Source organism: Thermobia domestica, chromosome 2 (assembly GCF_964235325.1).
Source record: "Thermobia domestica chromosome 2, izTheDome1.hap1.1, whole genome shotgun sequence".
Lineage (NCBI taxonomy): Eukaryota > Metazoa > Arthropoda > Insecta > Zygentoma > Lepismatidae > Thermobia > Thermobia domestica.
Window position 1 is genome coordinate 369,350,440 of NC_137455.1, and position 20,918 is coordinate 369,371,357.

General features: G+C 36.3%; 1 protein-coding gene across 1 annotated transcript in view; it reads right to left on the reverse strand.

The window, feature by feature from the left end:
• LOC145678830 (peroxidase-like) overlaps window positions 1–3,964 on the reverse strand; it is a 209,881-nt gene extending 205,917 nt beyond the window's left edge. Inside the window, exon 1 of the mRNA XM_081749376.1 lies at window positions 3,810–3,964. The gene's annotated coding sequence lies outside the window, so the exon portion shown is untranslated. The remainder of the gene's footprint in view (window positions 1–3,809) is intronic.
• Between the last annotated feature and the right edge of the window lie 16,954 nt (window positions 3,965–20,918).

Consider the following 20,918-nt stretch of genomic DNA (forward strand, 5'->3'; position numbering starts at 1 on the left):
AAAGGAGTCAATTACTCACTGGTCACAACATATTTTCTTAGTCACATACTACAGTATTTAATGGAGGACACGGTGGTTCAGTGGTAGAGCGCATACCTCTTGTGCGTGGGGTCCCTGGTTCGATCCCCAACATCGTGTCTATGTGTTTTCTCGAGGTACTCCCATTTCTACCCACTTACTAATTCCATCATCATTCAATTGCTTTAATCAAAGGGTCTCCCTTACCCTAAAGAGTATAATCGGGGGACACAGGAGTAAAAGTGGATCTGAAAAGTTAGGGCGATGCATGGCGTCACGCCGTGCCCCGTGCCTATCTTTACCCATTGATTATTTTTCTAGAAATTGGGGGATGCCACAGATATTACCTGGAAGTGTGGGGACGGCGTCCCCCGCGTTCCTCCTAACTTTTACCTCTGGTGGGACATTAAACTGAAATATTTCATTTTACAGTATTTAATATATTTACTGTGGTTAATAATGTTACGCAATGAGCGTCAATGATAATTGCTTTACACAGGGGTGCCCACAAAGGGGGACTATGACGCAAACTGCGTCATTGAAATATTTGGGGGGGGGGTAAAAAAACTATATAAATATGTTTGAGGGAGTGTAAAAATTAATCGAAAAGATTTTTTTAAAATGGAAGAATACCTAAGAATAGACATGAAGGGGTGGGCACCACTGCTTTACATAAATTATTCGTTGTGTATATTCACGAGTTCGCATGCGTGTCGGTCTTCCATCTCCCCTTCCCCCCATCTCCGTCCTTGGAAAAAAACATCTGCAGCCGTTTCTGCATCCAGATACAACTTGGATGGCCTATTTATATTTGAATACAATATTCAACAATCAACAAATAGCAACAACCAAAAAAGCAAGTGGAATGCTTCAAAATTAATTTACTGGTAATTGTGTAACATCCAACGACTTTGCCGTTTCGGTTCAAGGACACGAATAATTAATGAGTTATCAACAAAGAATTGACGGAATCAGTATGTGGGAGGAAACTGGAGAACTCCAAGAAAATTTACGGACACAATGTTAGCCACTATAAAAAATTATATTTCCTGAGATCGAACCAAACATCGTACCAAACATGAACCTCTTCCATCCGTACCAAAGAGACACCTCTCTATGGTTCCTTGCCAAATTTGTAAAAATTAAATATTTTGCTTTCATGCGAGAATCTCGGGAAAATTCACGGATACGATGTTCTTCACCACAAACTCACATAGCCTATCACATCAGGAGATCGAACATGTGAACATTCACAATGAAACAAAAAAAAATCTAGTTTAATATCCCACAATTATCCACCGAGGCCAAGGGAGACGGTGGTAATACTGAATGAAATGGTGAAATGAAGAAAGTGGGAGGAAAGAAAACACGCACACGGTGTTTATCTGTTTGTCTACTACAACGTGAATATTCGAGACCGATAAATTCTGCAACAATGCTGAAGAGCTGATACGATTTTGATTGCTTCCAGGTCACCGGATCTGTCCGGACGAAAGTTGGTTTGAGAAGCGAGAACCACACCGGTGAATCTTGCAATCATTGGTGTACCTACCTTAAATCCTCCAATTAAACTCATCAGCTGGTCCAAGAGACCCTTGATATGATAGTATCCCAGGTAATCAAACCTGAGTTTATTCAGCTGAAAACATTCATCTGAATATACAAAGAAAGGCTGGTCTATACTTGTATGGCCGTCCAAGTGGAACGTTCTAGTCTGTACTGTGTGGTCAGCACATCGTGCCTCAGCGTTAACAATCTAGATCGAAACTCGGAAGTTTCTCTCCAATAGCCTCACAGTGTCGCATCAACTTCGAGCCAGGTACCACAAGTTCCAAATTCAGTTGTGCTAACCATTCTGGTGTGTTTGCTGCCCATGAGGCTAGACTTGGGCCTGTCTCGTCTCGAAAGATATATTTGATTTCATTGAAAGAGCTATGTCTTGTCTCTTATTTCGTCATGAGAATTCTGTCTCGTCTCTACTTGGTGTAGTAGATACAACAAAACACTACCTTTGGGCCTTGCTTATCAAAAGTGATTCCAGATTTCAAGAATATCAACTCTATTTTGTTTACAGCACAAATAAGTTTTGCTTTAAAATTTGAAACTTCAAAATTTAAGACAAGTTATTACTACTAAATGATAGGCAAGTTATGTATTATGGTTCTCACTTTATATTCAAGAGGTCCAGTTTGAATCCTAAGTCTAATTATTCTGACTAGCAATATTCTAAAAATCTATTTAGTTCCTCTTCAAGTGAATGTGGAATTGGTACCTTTTTAATGTAAAAGGTTGATCAACCATGAATTTCGTTAAAGTTTCCTCTCTAGCAGTACTTCTTGTTTTGACAATTAATTGTTTATTTTTGGACATACAGTAGTGTACTGGTTACCTCTTATGCGAGGAGTTCCTCTCTCTGATACCGAGCCACGCGAGTTTGTGGTAGACAACAACGTGTGCGTCGGTTTTTCCAGGATTCTCCCTTTTCTTCGCACATTTATTATTCACTTTTATTAACCAGTCATCTTTCTCCTTGAACCTATAGGACATAATCGTGGGACGTAAAACTAAAAATTTCATTCTATTCATTGTTTAGTCTCGAGTTCGTTGCCCAGCTGCGACAATAAATTTTGGGTGTTCACCAATATAACGAGGGACTAGGGCAGTGGTTCCGCAACCGATGTGTCGTGAGTGTGAAACAGCAGACTGTCGTCAAGTTTACATAAGGTGTGTTGCGAAATTTTATTATATATCAACGTTATGAAGCACTGAAGAATTAGTTTAAACAATCTTGAAACATAGTGTCCAATGCTTCCAGCTGCATTAATAATATTCAATACTGCATAGAATCACTACTTCATAGAAATTTATACTTTTAGACTTAAAGAGAGGTATGGTAGCTAAGGAATAGAGCGTGGGGTCCCTGGGGGAGCTTATGCATGGGGTCCCTGGTTCGATCCCCACCCAAGTACGTTTATGGTGGACAATATCGTCTCCGTGGGTTTTCTAGGAGTACTCTCGTTTCCTCCCACATTTCATTTCACCAATTCTTCCATCATAATTCACTTGCCTTAATCATTCGTCTTCCTTATCCTGAAGGTCATAATCGTGGGACGTTAAACTGAAAGATTTCATTTCATTTTTTTCATTTCTACACTTATAATTTATATTTCTATTAACAGAAAATAAAAAAAAAAAAAAACGTATTCTAATATCGTGTAGTGAAGTATGTCGTCATTCAAGAAAGGTTGGGAATCACTTGGAAAAAAAAAAAACAAATGTTGTAGCTTTACGACACACGGTTATACCGGCCAGACTAAAGGAGACGGTAATGATGGTAAATCGATGCAATGGTGCAATGAATAACGTGCGAGGAAACGGGAGGACTCCGAGAAAACCCACGAACACGGTGTTTGTCAACCACAAAACCCACTTGACACGAGCTGGGATCGAACCAGAGACCCTACACAACAGAGATGAACGGGAATTACTAGAATACTTAATTGAATTAAGAGATGGAGACCGACGCTCTAGAAAACCGAAAATAACGGCAATGAAGATGTTGATTTGCTGTACACAGACCTACTAAAAGAAAGCCATAGCTTTTTGTACCCTGTTTCAAAATTAGATAGCGACTTTGCCTCTGACTAGAATCGAACCAAACGCACAAAGACAATAGGCCTATCAGTTACTATTTTACAATCTAGTCGGAATTAATGTTTGTCTCGATAACACAGGACTCTTTGGAGAAAGTAACTAATGAACAGGAAGCTTTGGTATTAACAATCACTTACCTGAAAGAAGTCGAGAGACAGTAGAAGCCCGCGTGTGCCGAGAGAGGAAAGATAAACAGCGACCTCTTGCGGCCGAGACACAATGAAGAAAGTAACAGGAATTATAAAATGTTTTTCTCCTTCTCGGATACGGATTGTGTTTCTAGAGGGTGGGGTTCGTTCTTGTACGTGGTCCAGATTTCATCACAGGATACAAAAGATCCTGCTACGTCATCCAGTCTACTAATACTACTAATACTTGTTGCTGCAGTGTCTTGTAATTCCCCCTCCCACGGTGTTCGTCCACCAACCACCCTTCAAACTTCTAACCAATGCATACAAGGACGCCTCTGCAATTTTATTGGTCAATAGATGGACAAGAGGGTATAAGGTTATGCTTTTAAAATTATATCTTGTTACCTTTCCCGATACATAAACTATCATGAAACTCACCCAATTACATAGAACTCAAGAGATCTTCCTGCATTTTAAGTAAAATATGGTTCTCATAAAACATACGTAATATCAGAGCATGAAAGTGACAGTTTAAAATCCTATTTATCAAAGATGTTTTTGTTGTTGTATTATTTTTTTGCTTCAATGTCATTCGTAACGAGTGCCGGCAACTTCTAAAAAGCGACTACTTGAAGGAATGTGATATTCAGTGTTGCTACCTTAGACAGTGCAAATTATCTGAACAAATATTTTAAGAACCTCCTAGGGAAGCCTAGAACCTCCTAGGATTTTTTTTAGTGACAAAAATAATTTAAGTTATTATTTATATATTTTTGAACGTTTATAGTAAGCTCATGATACACCTATCATAGTCTGGGTTTTGGCTCCCCCCCCCATTTTACCTTCTAGATCCGCCAATGTTAGTCATCATCATAGGTATTCTGAGACACGATGAAGAAAGTAACAGGAATTATAAAATCTTTTTCTCCTTCTCGGATACGGATTGTGTTTCTAGAGGGTGGGGTTCGTTCTTGTACGTGGTCCAGATTTCATCACAGGATACAAAAGATCCTGCTACGTCATCGAGTACTTGCCGCAACTGAGAAGCTTCCATGCTCCACGGTCTTCCGCTAACCTCTTCGTCTTCATGTATGATCTTTCTGTTTTTATATCGTCCATTAATTGTAGCCTTCGCCCTCTCCCTCTTTTTCCTGCCATTATACCCTCTAGCACGTCCCTCATGATACAATTTCTTCTTAGGCAATGTTCCCACCAGTTTCTCTTCCTCTTCTTAATAACATCTAAAAGTGTTCTTTTCTCCCCCACCATTTCTAACACCCGCTAATTCGTCTTCCGCTCGATCCAACTAATTCTTTCCATTCTTCTCCACACCCACATCTTGAAGGCTTCCAGTCGATTTTCATCACCTTTACGTAATGTCCACGTTTCCGCCCCATACAATACAACACTCAACACGAAGCATTTTATAAGTCTTTTTCTCAACTCTTTATTCAAGGTCCCACAAAACAAACTTTTCTTCCTAATAAAGGCTTCTTTCGCTATTCCTATTCTTGCTTTTATTATACGTTGCACTTAATATCATTACTAATACTACCCAGATATCTAGAACTATTCACTTATTCTATTTTCTCTCCTTCCAGTTTTATATTTGACACAGACCGCTTCGTTCCAATCACCATGGCTTCTGTCTTTCTAATATTTATTTTCATCCCATATTCTTCAAAGCCATTCCTCAGGTTTCCTAACATCCTATTGATTTTCTTTTCTGATTCTGCAACAAGCGCCATATTGTCTGCAAATCTTATGCATCTAATCATTCTACCTGCTACTGAAATGCCGTCTTCATCATGTAGGATCTTTTTCACTATCTCTTCTAGATAGACATTAAATAATGTTGGCGAGAGGCAGCATCCTTGTCGAACTCCCCTTCCAACTGCACTTTCCTCTGTTAGTTCCTCCCCCATCTAACACTTACTTGTTGGTTCATATATAAGTTTCTTATGAATCTTCGGTCTTTCCATTCCAACTCAATTTTCTTTAGAACCCCCAACAAAAATTCCCAATTCACGCGGTCAAAAGCCTTTTCTAGATCAACAACATACACCTGTTTCCCTTTTTCTATAAATCTTTCATCGATCACCCTTAATAATCCAATTGCATCTTTTGTGTCCTTTTCTCTTCTAAACCCAAATTGTTCCCTCCTCTTCCATACAACCTCCTGTTCAGTATTCGGAGCAGAATTTTAGTTGCATGAGATATGACACTAATAGTTCTATAATCTTCACACCTGCAGTGTTAGTTGAAGCTTTAAAAAGTTCCGTTCGAGCAACAAAATTGTATGAGACATAGGTATACATTAGGGTGGGTTGCAAATTTACAAAGATAAATTTACAGAGAAATTGGCGCCGTTGTCTGTTCGCCCAATAAATAGTTAATCATTATATCGCTTGTTGTACAGTATGGCTTTGTTATTGTTTCTTGTATCTCTTGAACTTTATGGTTATATCCAAAAGTGAAATAAATCATTTTCAGAAGCGAGTCCCACGTAAATTTCTTTATATAACCCACTCAAAGCTAGTTTGTTTGTAACCAGCTAGCTAACAGGAAGTGGAAATGACGTTTTCTTCACCAGCGTATTAAAAGTCTGGAATGCTATTAGGAACCTCATTGGCGAGAGACCAGAGATGGTGTAGGTCAATTAAAACTTGACTCATGATCCACTGACCCACTGTGACCCACTCTCAAACACGGCCCACCATGACCTATTACAAACCGTGACACACTCTGACCCACCACCCACCAAAACCCATCGTCATCAAACTCTAACCCATGGTCCACTCCCTCCTCTGCACTGATTACAGAGTTTACGCTGGCAATTAAACAAAGCTGTGAAATAATCATTAATCGGAGTTTGAATTTCTACAGTTAATCGCTCAAGCAAGCCTATATTACAATACCGACTCATCTGACCTTTACAATATAAAATGGTAGTGTTTGCCATGGCCATATTACGATGAATTTCAATTTAATTATTGTCTATAAGTATTTCCTTGTTGAATTACAGATACTTTTCCGTGGAAAATAGGATGAATTTTGAATCTCAATTCAAGGTAAAGTAGGCCACGTAAAGGAAAAAAAGTGTAAAATTCAATTGTCTCTCGAAAGCCAAGTAGTAAGTCCTATTACTTCTATTACAATTACAAACATCAATATCCAAAAGTGCTTGAAGTTATTTTTTCACTCACATATACAATACTCATCTCAGATAAATAAATAGAAACAAATAAAAAGGAAGAGAAATGGAGACCTTGAAAGTAAAACGTAGACAAATTCACCAGTGTTCAGAAGATACTGTCTACAATACACCAAGCAGAGTGGGTCGGTGGATGAGAATAGATCATTGTGGATCGATAGGTTTTGGTGGGTCAGACTGGGCCACTGTGGATGGTGGGTCGCAGTGGGTCACGCCCTGTTGACTCATGACCCACTACCCCACTCCATCTTTTGCGACAGGGACGTTATAAACTTTAATCCATACACCCATTGAAAGTCAACAGTGGTGCTTAAATTTCTCTATGCGTCTGCTTCACTATGTAATACTCAATAGGATTCTTTAAGAAACTTTATAATGGAAAATAAGCTACTATTGTTGAGTTTGCAACCTTCATTTTTTTTTCCTTGTGACAAAATGACTCTGGTAACGTTTGCGGAGACACGGATCAGTTGGCACGTTTTCTGCATTCACGGCGGAAGAAATCGTCTTGTAATAAAACGCCGGTAGTATCTTAAGTAGTATTTTGTTATTCTTCCTTTATTTACATGATTTATTTTCTTTTTTCTACACAGTTTTCATGTCCAATAAATATTTACAAGAGCTTTCCTCGTTTGGAAATATATATTCTTTGTAATTCGTAAGTAAGATATATATATAAAGTTTCATTCACTACTACAAGACAAAGCAGAAGGGATTAACTTGTAGAGGGGAAAATATCCGGTTGAAAATGACTATGAAAGTAATGTTCAACACCTTCGTAAGGAAGTCAAGGATTGAAATTAATAATACGAAATTCGAACAACTGAATATTTATGCCTGTCTGAAAGAGAATATATTCCTTGTCGACAATGATAAACAAGAATTTTAGGAAACCAAAAAATGGATCAAAATATTGCGATGTTGGCCAATAATTAGTTTTTGGATCCGAGACCACAAAATTTTTGAACGACCCCAAAGTCGAATTCTCGTATTTCCTACGGAATAAGCAATCATACTGAGTTAAGTTATAGTTTGAGATTTTCTACACTATACGTAGTTCTCCAGATATAAGGCGTACAATAACATTTTTGATTGAAATATATTGGATCTTTTGATTCAAAAATGAAATTTTGCAGTTGTATTCAGCTAGAGTGAAGCGTGTTCCGAAAGCAAACATTCATATTAAAAACTAAAATACCTAGGTATCAATGTGTCTAACGCATAAAAATTTCCATGACTGTTTTTTTGTCTATTTTGGCACACGGATCGGAGGCAAGAATATTAACAAACTCATAAAATTCACTATCTGCAGACTATACAACGAAATGTTGGAGCTCATCCGTGGCTAAGCGGTTAGCGTACGCGCCTTTGGCGTGGGAGATCCGGGTTCGATTCCCGGCGGGAGCTCATGTGGTTCGGATTCCACGTTAATCAGTAGGTCCACGTCTCATATAGCCTCGCTGCTGAACGGGACGCTAAACTAATATCAACTCAACTCAATATACAACGAAATGTGGAGAGACCAAAAATGAATAGTAGGACTTACTTGCTAAAATAAAAAAGAAAGAGTCATTTGAATTGGACAGATGGCACAAGTGACAGATATTATCATGAAAATAAAAGTACTGGAGCGCCGATAGGATAGACATAAATTGGAAGACAATTCTTGATGGTTACTAAGAGAAATGAAACAACTTAGAAAACATCCTCATACAAAGCAATATCAGTGATGAAAACCTGGAATCTTGTAAAATTCAATCTCGAAAGACAGAAATTCCCAATTTATCCTTAAATTTCCCACGCGCTATACTAATTACAAAATTTTCAAAATTTATATTAAAATTGAAACTACTGTTACGTCACTTACCTTATACTACTACTACTAGTAGTAGTAGTAGTAGTAAAAAATGAAATCTTTAAGTTTAACGTCCCACGGTTATGCCGGTTAGGCTAAAGGAGACGGTGATAATGAGAAATGAGTGAAATGGTGGAATGAAGAAAGTGGGAGGAAACGGGAGAACTCCGAGAAAACCCACGAGTACGGTGTTTGTCCACCACAAAGTTCACACGGCGCGAGCTGGGATCGAACCAGGGATCCCAAGCACCGGAGGTGAACGCTCTACCACTGAGCCACCGCGCCCCCCTACTACTACTACTACTACTACTACTACTACTACTACTACTACTACTAATACTAATAATAATAATAATAATAATAATAATAATAATAATAATAATAATAATAATAATAATACTTGTCACCAATATATACATATTTTTATTCAACAAGATTTAAAACTTCTGCAAATCTGCAGCATTACATCCAACCAGTTCTTCCATAAATCATTGCCTTAATTATCCGTATCTCTCAGCCTAAAAGGCTATGGCGTGGGACGATAAACTGAAATATTAAATTTCATTTTATATATTTTTTACCAGTTTCTTTCTTGATGGAATCATAGTTTTTTACTCAATAGCTAATTTGCGCTTGTTTAGTATTGAATTGAACGGTTCTTTGTTACAACATTTGTAATTATCAAATGTAGTTTTATAACATTACCTCCCTGATCCTTAAGATATTATTGAGCCAATATGAATGAATCAAATAATTCACTCACTTTTCATATAATATATCGTTTATTCCAAATATTTCATATCTTTAACGTGGAACAACTTTATAACAGTATAACTTACGTTTTTGTCAGAATAATCAACAAGTAATCCGTTGTCATGGTTACCAAAAACAGTCCATTACGTATATTCAAAAAAAAAAAAAGTATCTGTATCTTCTTCTTCTTCTATCGGAATAGCAGGCTAGTGCATATAAAAATCAAGTATTGCCCAAATAAAATTACAAGCTTATTACAAGAAAATGAAGTTTATTACAAGAAAATGATACAACCTGTCGTTGTAGTTTATTTCTGTAAATAGTTTGAGCCCCCTTGCTTGTTCTATATACCCCAGGGAGCCCACAACCCAGGTTGGAATCCAATAATCCAAAAGAAATAATGAAATGGGGATACCGTTCTAAATAAAATTTAAAACAATAAAAGATTTATCTAGGGATAAAGTATTGGGTAGCAACCTCGGAATGAAGCCAAGACTTTGTGTGAGAGATAAGCCCTATAACATTCAGCCACCAAGCTCGCTCTTATTAACAAGACGGACGTGTAAAGATGCACATAAGGTTTAACTAGGTAATTTCTGGAAAGAAATTTCGAAAGGAAAGCTACTAAATAATTTCTTAACAAGGCTTGTACTTCCTTGCACCTGTACTATAAAGAAGTTTGTTATTATCATCATTGAAAATTGCATATCTTATGAATGTGCTTGAAACAAATGTATTTTCCCGAATAACGGATTACACAACAGGAATTGTTCTCGGATCAAATTACCTTTTATTTATCATGCAAGCGGAAGAGTTAGTCGTGATACACATTTCTTCCTCTGAAGATCATCTGTACATTCTCATTTAGATTTCAAAATTGACTAATTTTCAATACGAGCATGTTACACTGTACTTTGGTCCTAGTTCGGTTGCGCCATTTCTTGTAACACTATACTTTGGTCCTAGTTCGGTTGCGCCATTTCTTGTAACACTGGGGGTTCCGGTATTGGAAGCCAAGTTTGGTAATGATAATGCTATTGTCTCGGGCGCTAAGTTTTGCAACGATAGAAAATTACTAATAATTAAAGGAAAATTTCTGCTCGGGCTGCCAAATAGAATTACTGCGTGATATTACGAATAAGCAGATCTTACGTATTTGGGCGACGAAGAATATGAAACGTATTGTTTTCGGAATTCGATTCCTTATCTCTAATTTGCATATTTAATCTGAACTAGAATGAATAATTAAGGCACTCACGGATGAGCCTAATATGCATCAGAGAAATGAATACCTGACCTTGTACTTGAAAAGTGAATGGTATTGATGAGCGACAACTCATCTGCCTATTACACAAATAAAAAAATGAATGAGAGTTTGGAGAATTGAAGTTGACTCCACGGGGCTCGAACTTCAGTTCTCCAAGGTAAAGATACAGTTTTGCTAAGATGGTTAGGAATTAAAAAAAAATGATATATATATATATATAACGAAAGATGACCTAATGTCTAATCGATCCTGTTTTCCCCATAACGGTGTCTCCAAGGCGCTAGGAAAACAGGTGCGTAGTTAATAGTTAAGTGATTTAAACATGCGGAGCAAAAATCTCACAAGCTGCAAAGCTGAAAGAAAGATTTTTCGCTAATGGCTTGTTCAGTTGGCTACACTGACTATCACTCTGTCACCGAAGTGTGTGGAGATAGCAAAAATAGTTAAAAAAAAAGCAACAAATAAGGAAAGTTTAATTTAAAGTTAAAAAAAATGAGTTAATTTAGATAAAAAATTTCTGATGGTCAATGTAACCGTATTTCAACTTTTTCAGTTCTTCTAGGTATGCTAATACCGGTTAAAGAAATAGGCATATCTTTGAAATAATAACCACATAAATGCTTTGGTTCTAACGTCAAATAGACTTTTAATAAATTTAACGAGAAATAAGGTGATATCTACAAAAATCAACAAGAAAGTTAATTTGGATTTACAAAAAAAAAATGAATTAATTGACTTTACTGAAAATGAATCAGACTTTTGACTGTTTTGACCAAATCATATGATTTCTCTTAACACATTCTTCACTGTACAACGTAATATTCAAATTATTCAATCTTGACCGTAAAATTTAGCAACAATCTATTTCTACTCAACTAAACTGACAATATTCGATTCTTTATAATTACTATGACGTAGTTATACAAACAAAAATTTCTATTAAACTGAATATTAATTAGCAAAATGATTTATTGTTTTCCCCATAGACATAAACGACTATTAAGTAATTCGCCCACAGTTACTACCTCTTTTTATTAATAAAAGAAATGGAAATAAGTTTAAGAATCGGATTGCGGAATGAAAGAATTAATGATTTAGGTTGCTTGCAAGACTTACTGGAGAAATAGTTTAGAAGCGATAGTATGCTTTTGAGAAAATTTAGTGCACTGTTTCTAATGAACTCTAATGAATTTTCAATATTAAAAGATTTGCATAAACAAAACATAGCTTTGTACACATACTATATCAGTTGGTAAATAATACAATTCACAATAAAAATCGTTACACAACACTAACTACACAAATATTTCATATTCAAGTACACTACCCAGAAATATATATATATATATATAGTACTACCATTATTATAGTTTGGCCAATTGATCAAAATAATTACATTGTCGACGCTTTCTGATTTTCTCACTGATTCCTTATTTTGCGAATAAACGTTTCTCCATAGCTATGGACCCTATCTGCGTTCGTTGCTCAGATAGGTACCTCCGAAGGGATTTACTCGAGTATCTTAAATTTGTTTACCTTATTTACGAGACTCTAACGATATTACGGGATAAGAGTGTTTACACTTATTTGTCTGAAACTTACTCAACATAGCACGTCTTTGGAACCTTTATATTGATTGTTTCTTTTAAGAATGAGTATAATAAAAATTGACAAGTTACAATAAAATCATATTAAGCCTGTTTACCGCTCTGACACATATTTCCCTAACACAACCTATACAAATGTTAAAATTTGAAAAACTAGACTTTGACGCTAAATCATAGTTTACTCAAAACAGAAATTACATTACATTCACACATCTTAAACGCGATTTATGTTTAAAAGAGAAATAATTCATACTTGATATGAATAAATACTGGATTGCATATAAATGATTATAATGACGGCTTCAAGGATCTAAATATTGACACATTACGATTACAAATAAATGCATGATTGAAGATCAAATCAATGTATACAAATTTCACTAGTAAAATAATCAAAAATTTTATGGTACTTATTCAAGAATGAAATTAACAGTTCCTATATCAGTGAATTAATTTTGGAAATGCAACCAAGGCATTAGGCTATTTGTTTACTTCTTTTAAAAAGAAAGAAAAAAAATGCTCTAAATGTTTACGGACAGTTCCGTATGAATAAACAATGTCCCGAAGTTTCTAGGAAAAGGTGAGTATGGAGATCACGAATCACGGAAATATTGGCCATAGTCCTTCTTCAATAAAGAAAATAACAGAATACTTTGTCCTACCTTAATAAGTCCTTCCGCTTATATTTCCACACTTCAGAAGAAAACTGCATGGTACTTAACTGACCGTCACAATGCTTCCTAATGTCCCTTCTCAGACCCCGCTGTCCTCTGGATTCAACTCCCGGAGAAGAGGTCCTCGTTTGTCTGAAGCGTCTGGGTCTTCCTGTGGCAAAGCATCTGTCTCGAGTATCGGGGATCGAACCCGTGTCTCCGTCCTTTATCTCCATGTTGTTGAAATGCAACGATGCGTCACTTATCAAATCCATCTGCACTTAAATTTCACTCGCACAGTTTATATATATATCCGCCATACATCGCACTACTTTTCCTGTCTTTGCACTTTATGCGGGAAATCAACGTATATAGAATCACAGACTCACTTCAACATCACCATTTATGTAGCTTTACCGTAAGATGATAAGAATTGTGTATATCTGTCGATGTTTTAAATATTTGTATAAATAATCTTGTAACGACGAAGTTGCTGTGGATAACGCGTGATTTAAGTAACTGGCTGCTAACGGGTGTCTAGCTAGCCATTTTTCTGAAATTTAAACACTTAAATATATATATATATATATGTACATATGAGTTGACGTACGCTTATGAATCGCGTGTTGGTGATGTTTTCACGATGAAGTGTCGACTTAGAGTAACCTCTCTTCCGTGTAGGCGTTCTCCCAGCTTTCTTTATTTTTTTAAAAAAATAGACGCTTCATTCTTCTCTTTGTGAATTTTGAATTTCGGATTCTGATTCGCCGCTTTAAGTTCGTGACACCATTTCCCAAAAATCGGTTGATAATTTGGCTTGGGTTTCTAGCGTCTGTTCTGGGCTCGTACGTGATGTTAAAGAGTTTCATAAGCACTTGCGAAGATTGTAGATAAAAAATTTTGGTTCCTGTGTGTCTGTGACGTGATATTTGCGATATCGAGGTACTTAGGTAGTGCGACAGTATGGCTGGAGTAACAATACCATCGACTGGCGAGGTAGAACGGTGGGTGGTCTATTAGTGCGGTTACCGTCTTATGTTTTTTTTTTCTTTCTGAAAAGCAGAGAAACTTCTTTACCTGGGACAAATGAAAGAGGTTCGCTTGGCTGCTAAATGAAACAAAATAAAATTTTCCTTGACTTTTTAAAATAAATTGAATTTACATATAAAGATGTTTTAATTTGAATATAAGAACAATTAATTTTAGTGTGTGAGCGTAATTGTCACAATACCCCCCTCCCAAGATGTAGCAAGTGCTGCAACAGAGTGAAGCACGGCTGCATCTAAGGAGAAGTAACATTTGCTAAATATAAAAGTTCAAATTCTAACAAAAAGTACAAATACATGAAAATCCTAACCCTAATCTATGTTGAAGAAGAAAATTTATATATTCACCAAAAATCCGAACCCTAATGTTAGAATTTCGTGCATGCTGAGAGAGATAATCTCAATCTAGATGAGAGGTCTCAGGTATTGAGTTGGTGATCAGTTCAAGCCGCTGGACACAAGCTTATGAGGCATGTTTTAAATAATATGACCTTATTCTTAATCATCTCTTGGAGTTTTTCTTTATTTTCTATGCGCGGGATACGACTTTTTATATTTCTTCCAAAGTGCTGGCTGCCCTAGGTAATAAATCAACAAAACAACAATATTAAATAATCTTCAGCGTCTTGTATCATCGGGAAAGAGAGCATTGGTTACAGAGGGTGGCATGGAGCTTCAATTCTTCCATGTGCGAGGGCAAGGCCACTGCTCGCACTTTTGCTTTTATTCTTCGGCCATGATTCTTCTTCAGTAACATAACTTGAAAATATAAGGAGAGTAAAATGATAAAGGCAAAGTTCCATGTCGCGAACATCCAATTGTGGGAACTTGCAAACATCTTGGTGGAATTGTCATCTGCTCGCAGCTCGTAGCTCACTATTCTTTGGCTCGGCGCGTTTTCGCAGGTATCATCACCAAGGCGAAAGGGTGCGTTGAGTCTCTGCTCTAAACGCAAAACTCCACTTCAGAGAGCTCAAATCGGGAATCCATCTCTACCGATTGCTCCGTATACAGGCACTTCTTCGTGCATAACAAAAATTACATCTCCTGGGCCGGTTTCAATGCTGGGTTGCGCACATTGGTGAACATCTTTTTCCAATCTTCCTCTGTAATTTTGATTGCCTCACATCCGATATCTGAAATAAAGTTAAAACAAATGCTGGTAAACAAATTCATTTCTGGGCATTATGCTTCCATATAGTTCATCTCCTTATTCTTTATATTTAACTTCTAGGGTTAGCCGCTTGGACAAGAGATGCAGGTACATTCAACTGAGCTATGCCATAAACAAAATTCTCTTATATTTCTTTCATCAGTTTCCTGCTAAGTTTTCTTTCTTCGCGCTAGTACTTTATCCTTGACTTATACTTTTCTTGCAGTATCTTCTTGCAATTTTTCTTTACTTCTTGCCTACAATCATTCTATTTCTGTGCTTCCATTAGTTTTCATGCCATTGTGTATCTTAGTCTGTTTTCCAGCAAGCTGTCACGTAACCTCGACTCGACCCTGGACCGTTGGAGTCAATTTTTAGTATGCAACTGTCATGGCCGGGTGAATGGTGACAATGCCGATACCATTCTTGTCATTTTCCAGGCTTTCCTTGGTACATTGTGAGTAATGCCAATTGTCATTGCTCATTTCCTGAGTGCTCACCACCTTCCTATTGGCAATCAATGTATCCTGTTGGCCATTTTTACATTCTGCTTCTGACTTGTGTTCTTCTCTGGTGCCTTCATCATGAAAATAACTTCTTGGCGGATTTGCTTCGTTCTGCCAGTTATCGTCACTTATCTCCTGTGTCTCTACTGCTCTGGCCTGACTGTGTATATCTTGCCGGTCACATGGACTTCTCTGGCCGTTGTAAGTTCTCCATGAATCTTGGTCCTCGAACTCAAGTACTCCTTTTCCTTCTGCATTTCTGGAGTCTTCTGCCCATTTTCTCCGTGCCTTCGGGTGATTATTCCTCCTGCAATAGTTATGGCTGCGTTGCCATCCAGCACGTTTGTCGTGGAAATCTTTCATTCTTGTATTTTTGTTTCGTCTTGGTTGGATTCTTGTCCTACCAGGGATCATTCTTCCACGCAGTTTACGTTTGCTCTTGAATTTTGGAGCGTTTACAGCGTTGGAAACACTTGTACTTATCTCTACAGGTGTGGGGGTCTGTTTGGCCTCCTGGTGTGTATCCTGCACAATTTCTTCTGATGGAAGTTCCTCCAGTACTTCCGTGTTTGACTTCTCGTGTTCGTCCAGTCTCCTGGCTTGCTCCTGTCGTTTCCTCGAGAGGTATTCTGCCAAATGGTCTTGTTTTTCCATGAACTTGTCAAGTTTTCTATCTAGTTCTTCTATTTTCTTCCTCTGTGCTTCTCGAAATTCTTCGGTTTTCTTGTTCTGTTCTTCTATGTTCTTCCTCTGTTCTTCTATAAATTCTTCGTTTTTCTTCCTCTGTTCTTCTCTAAATTCTTCGTTTTTCTTGTTTTCTTCTTTTAGTTGTCTCATGAACTCATGTAACGCTGATAGAAGAGATTCCTGAAAATCGCCATTAGTGCTGTTCGGCCTGTGATGCTGTTGAATGTTGTCTCTACTTCCTTGAGTGACATCATTTTCCATAACTGGACTTGTATTCCTCTGGTCACCACATTCAGGACAATTTTGAGCCTCATCCGTGGGATCCAAATCCTGTTCCCATAGGTCACGTCCACACGTGCGACAACGTTGTGCTTCTTCCATTGCAGACATCCTGTTTCTTGGTCGTTGCCTTAAGGTAGATGGCCTCAACTGTGGCATCTGCAAGTAGACTTAATTAACTGGATTGTCAGAATGATTCTTATTAAAATTTGTCTAAAATTAATTCTAATTATCTGACCTATGCTGTCAATCACTCTAAATTTCGTACTCTAAGTTCACCTTAATACGCAAAAATATTACTATTTCATCAATGTAGCATGCCAAGCTACTTTATCACCACACGTTTTCCACAACAACTTAGTTCATTCTTGTTTTTTTTTTTTTTTTTACTATATTCATATGGATATTTATGTGTATATACAAATAGTGTATTAATTAACAGATAACATGTCTAAAACACAATAATATGTAAGTAATAAAATGCATGTGCAAATAAAAGTATTAAATCTGACCTATTCTAAACCTATATCTATATATGAATATATAATTATGTTAATACTAATGTTAATCACTAGAAACACACTTAGCTAAATTTATGCATCAATATGCCAAGAATTTGCATGTTCACTTATATTAGTCGCTTACCTGGTGCATTACCTTTTTGTTTTCTTCTTTCCTTCTTTTCTTCTCTTTTTTTTTAAACAAACAAAATGGTGTATCTCCTTTCTCTTCCAATCACATAAACCAACAAACAAACATGAGGTAAGAACAATTATTATTATTATTATTATTATTATTATTATTATTATTTACGCATGTGCTGAAATGAAATAAAATTGGTTGCGAGGGGGAGTAGAACGCTTAATCGTTCCCTACGGGTAATCTCGAAATAATGATTCTTTGAATACAAAGTTACCTAATTTCATATCACGCTTCCCATTCTTAATTTTAGTATTACGGAATAGACTTGATTACTGTTTTCGTTCGCTGTTCGAAATTTACTATGTAAGCTTCTCCAAACTAGATTTCCTACTTTTTTTTTTTTAAGCTTACTACGCTTTTCGGTCCTGAAATAAAATTAACTACGCATGTTGGTCCTTCAAATAAGATTAACTACGCATTCGGGTTCCTGAAATAAGATTAACTACGCATTCGGGTCCTTTAAATAAAATTAACTACGCATTCGGGTCCTTTAAATAAAATTAACTACGCATTCGGGTCCCTGTTCGGGCGCCATTTCTTGTTACACTGTACTTTGGTCCTAGTTCGGTTGCGCCATTTCTTGTAACACTATACTTTGGTCCTAGTTCGGTTGCGCCATTTCTTGTAACACTGGGGGTTCCGGTATTGGAAGCCAAGTTTGGTAATGATAATGCTATTGTCTCGGGCGCTAAGTTTTGCAACGATAGAAAATTACTAATAATTAAAGGAAAATTTCTGCTCGGGCTGCCAAATAGAATTACTGCGTGATATTACGAATAAGCAGATCTTACGTATTTGGGCGACGAAGAATATGAAACGTATTGTTTTCGGAATTCGATTCCTTATCTCTAATTTGCATATTTAATCTGAACTAGAATGAATAATTAAGGCACTCACGGATGAGCCTAATATGCATCAGAGAAATGAATACCTGACCTTGTACTTGAAAAGTGAATGGTATTGATGAGCGACAACTCATCTGCCTATTACACAAATAAAAAAATGAATGAGAGTTTGGAGAATTGAAGTTGACTCCACGGGGCTCGAACTTCAGTTCTCCAAGGTAAAGATACAGTTTTGCTAAGATGGTTAGGAATTAAAAAAAAATGATATATATATATATATAACGAAAGATGACCTAATGTCTAATCGATCCTGTTTTCCCCATAACGGTGTCTCCAAGGCGCTAGGAAAACAGGTGCGTAGTTAATAGTTAAGTGATTTAAACATGCGGAGCAAAAATCTCACAAGCTGCAAAGCTGAAAGAAAGATTTTTCGCTAATGGCTTGTTCAGTTGGCTACACTGACTATCACTCTGTCACCGAAGTGTGTGGAGATAGCAAAAATAGTTAAAAAAAAAGCAACAAATAAGGAAAGTTTAATTTAAAGTTAAAAAAAATGAGTTAATTTAGATAAAAAATTTCTGATGGTCAATGTAACCGTATTTCAACTTTTTCAGTTCTTCTAGGTATGCTAATACCGGTTAAAGAAATAGGCATATCTTTGAAATAATAACCACATAAATGCTTTGGTTCTAACGTCAAATAGACTTTTAATAAATTTAACGAGAAATAAGGTGATATCTACAAAAATCAACAAGAAAGTTAATTTGGATTTACAAAAAAAAAATGAATTAATTGACTTTACTGAAAATGAATCAGACTTTTGACTGTTTTGACCAAATCATATGATTTCTCTTAACACATTCTTCACTGTACAACGTAATATTCAAATTATTCAATCTTGACCGTAAAATTTAGCAACAATCTATTTCTACTCAACTAAACTGACAATATTCGATTCTTTATAATTACTATGACGTAGTTATACAAACAAAAATTTCTATTAAACTGAATATTAATTAGCAAAATGATTTATTGTTTTCCCCATAGACATAAACGACTATTAAGTAATTCGCCCACAGTTACTACCTCTTTTTATTAATAAAAGAAATGGAAATAAGTTTAAGAATCGGATTGCGGAATGAAAGAATTAATGATTTAGGTTGCTTGCAAGACTTACTGGAGAAATAGTTTAGAAGCGATAGTATGCTTTTGAGAAAATTTAGTGCACTGTTTCTAATGAACTCTAATGAATTTTCAATATTAAAAGATTTGCATAAACAAAACATAGCTTTGTACACATACTATATCAGTTGGTAAATAATACAATTCACAATAAAAATCGTTACACAACACTAACTACACAAATATTTCATATTCAAGTACACTACCCAGAAATATATATATATATATATAGTACTACCATTATTATAGTTTGGCCAATTGATCAAAATAATTACATTGTCGACGCTTTCTGATTTTCTCACTGATTCCTTATTTTGCGAATAAACGTTTCTCCATAGCTATGGACCCTATCTGCGTTCGTTGCTCAGATAGGTACCTCCGAAGGGATTTACTCGAGTATCTTAAATTTGTTTACCTTATTTACGAGACTCTAACGATATTACGGGATAAGAGTGTTTACACTTATTTGTCTGAAACTTACTCAACATAGCACGTCTTTGGAACCTTTATATTGATTGTTTCTTTTAAGAATGAGTATAATAAAAATTGACAAGTTACAATAAAATCATATTAAGCCTGTTTACCGCTCTGACACATATTTCCCTAACACAACCTATACAAATGTTAAAATTTGAAAAACTAGACTTTGACGCTAAATCATAGTTTACTCAAAACAGAAATTACATTACATTCACACATCTTAAACGCGATTTATGTTTAAAAGAGAAATAATTCATACTTGATATGAATAAATACTGGATTGCATATAAATGATTATAATGACGGCTTCAAGGATCTAAATATTGACACATTACGATTACAAATAAATGCATGATTGAAGATCAAATCAATGTATACAAATTTCACTAGTAAAATAATCAAAAATTTTATGGTACTTATTCAAGAATGAAATTAACAGTTCCTATATCAGTGAATTAATTTTGGAAATGCAACCAAGGCATTAGGCTATTTGTTTACTTCTTTTAAAAAGAAAGAAAAAAAATGCTCTAAATGTTTACGGACAGTTCCGTATGAATAAACAATGTCCCGAAGTTTCTAGGAAAAGGTGAGTATGGAGATCACGAATCACGGAAATATTGGCCATAGTCCTTCTTCAATAAAGAAAATAACAGAATACTTTGTCCTACCTTAATAAGTCCTTCCGCTTATATTTCCACACTTCAGAAGAAAACTGCATGGTACTTAACTGACCGTCACAATGCTTCCTAATGTCCCTTCTCAGACCCCGCTGTCCTCTGGATTCAACTCCCGGAGAAGAGGTCCTCGTTTGTCTGAAGCGTCTGGGTCTTCCTGTGGCAAAGCATCTGTCTCGAGTATCGGGGATCGAACCCGTGTCTCCGTCCTT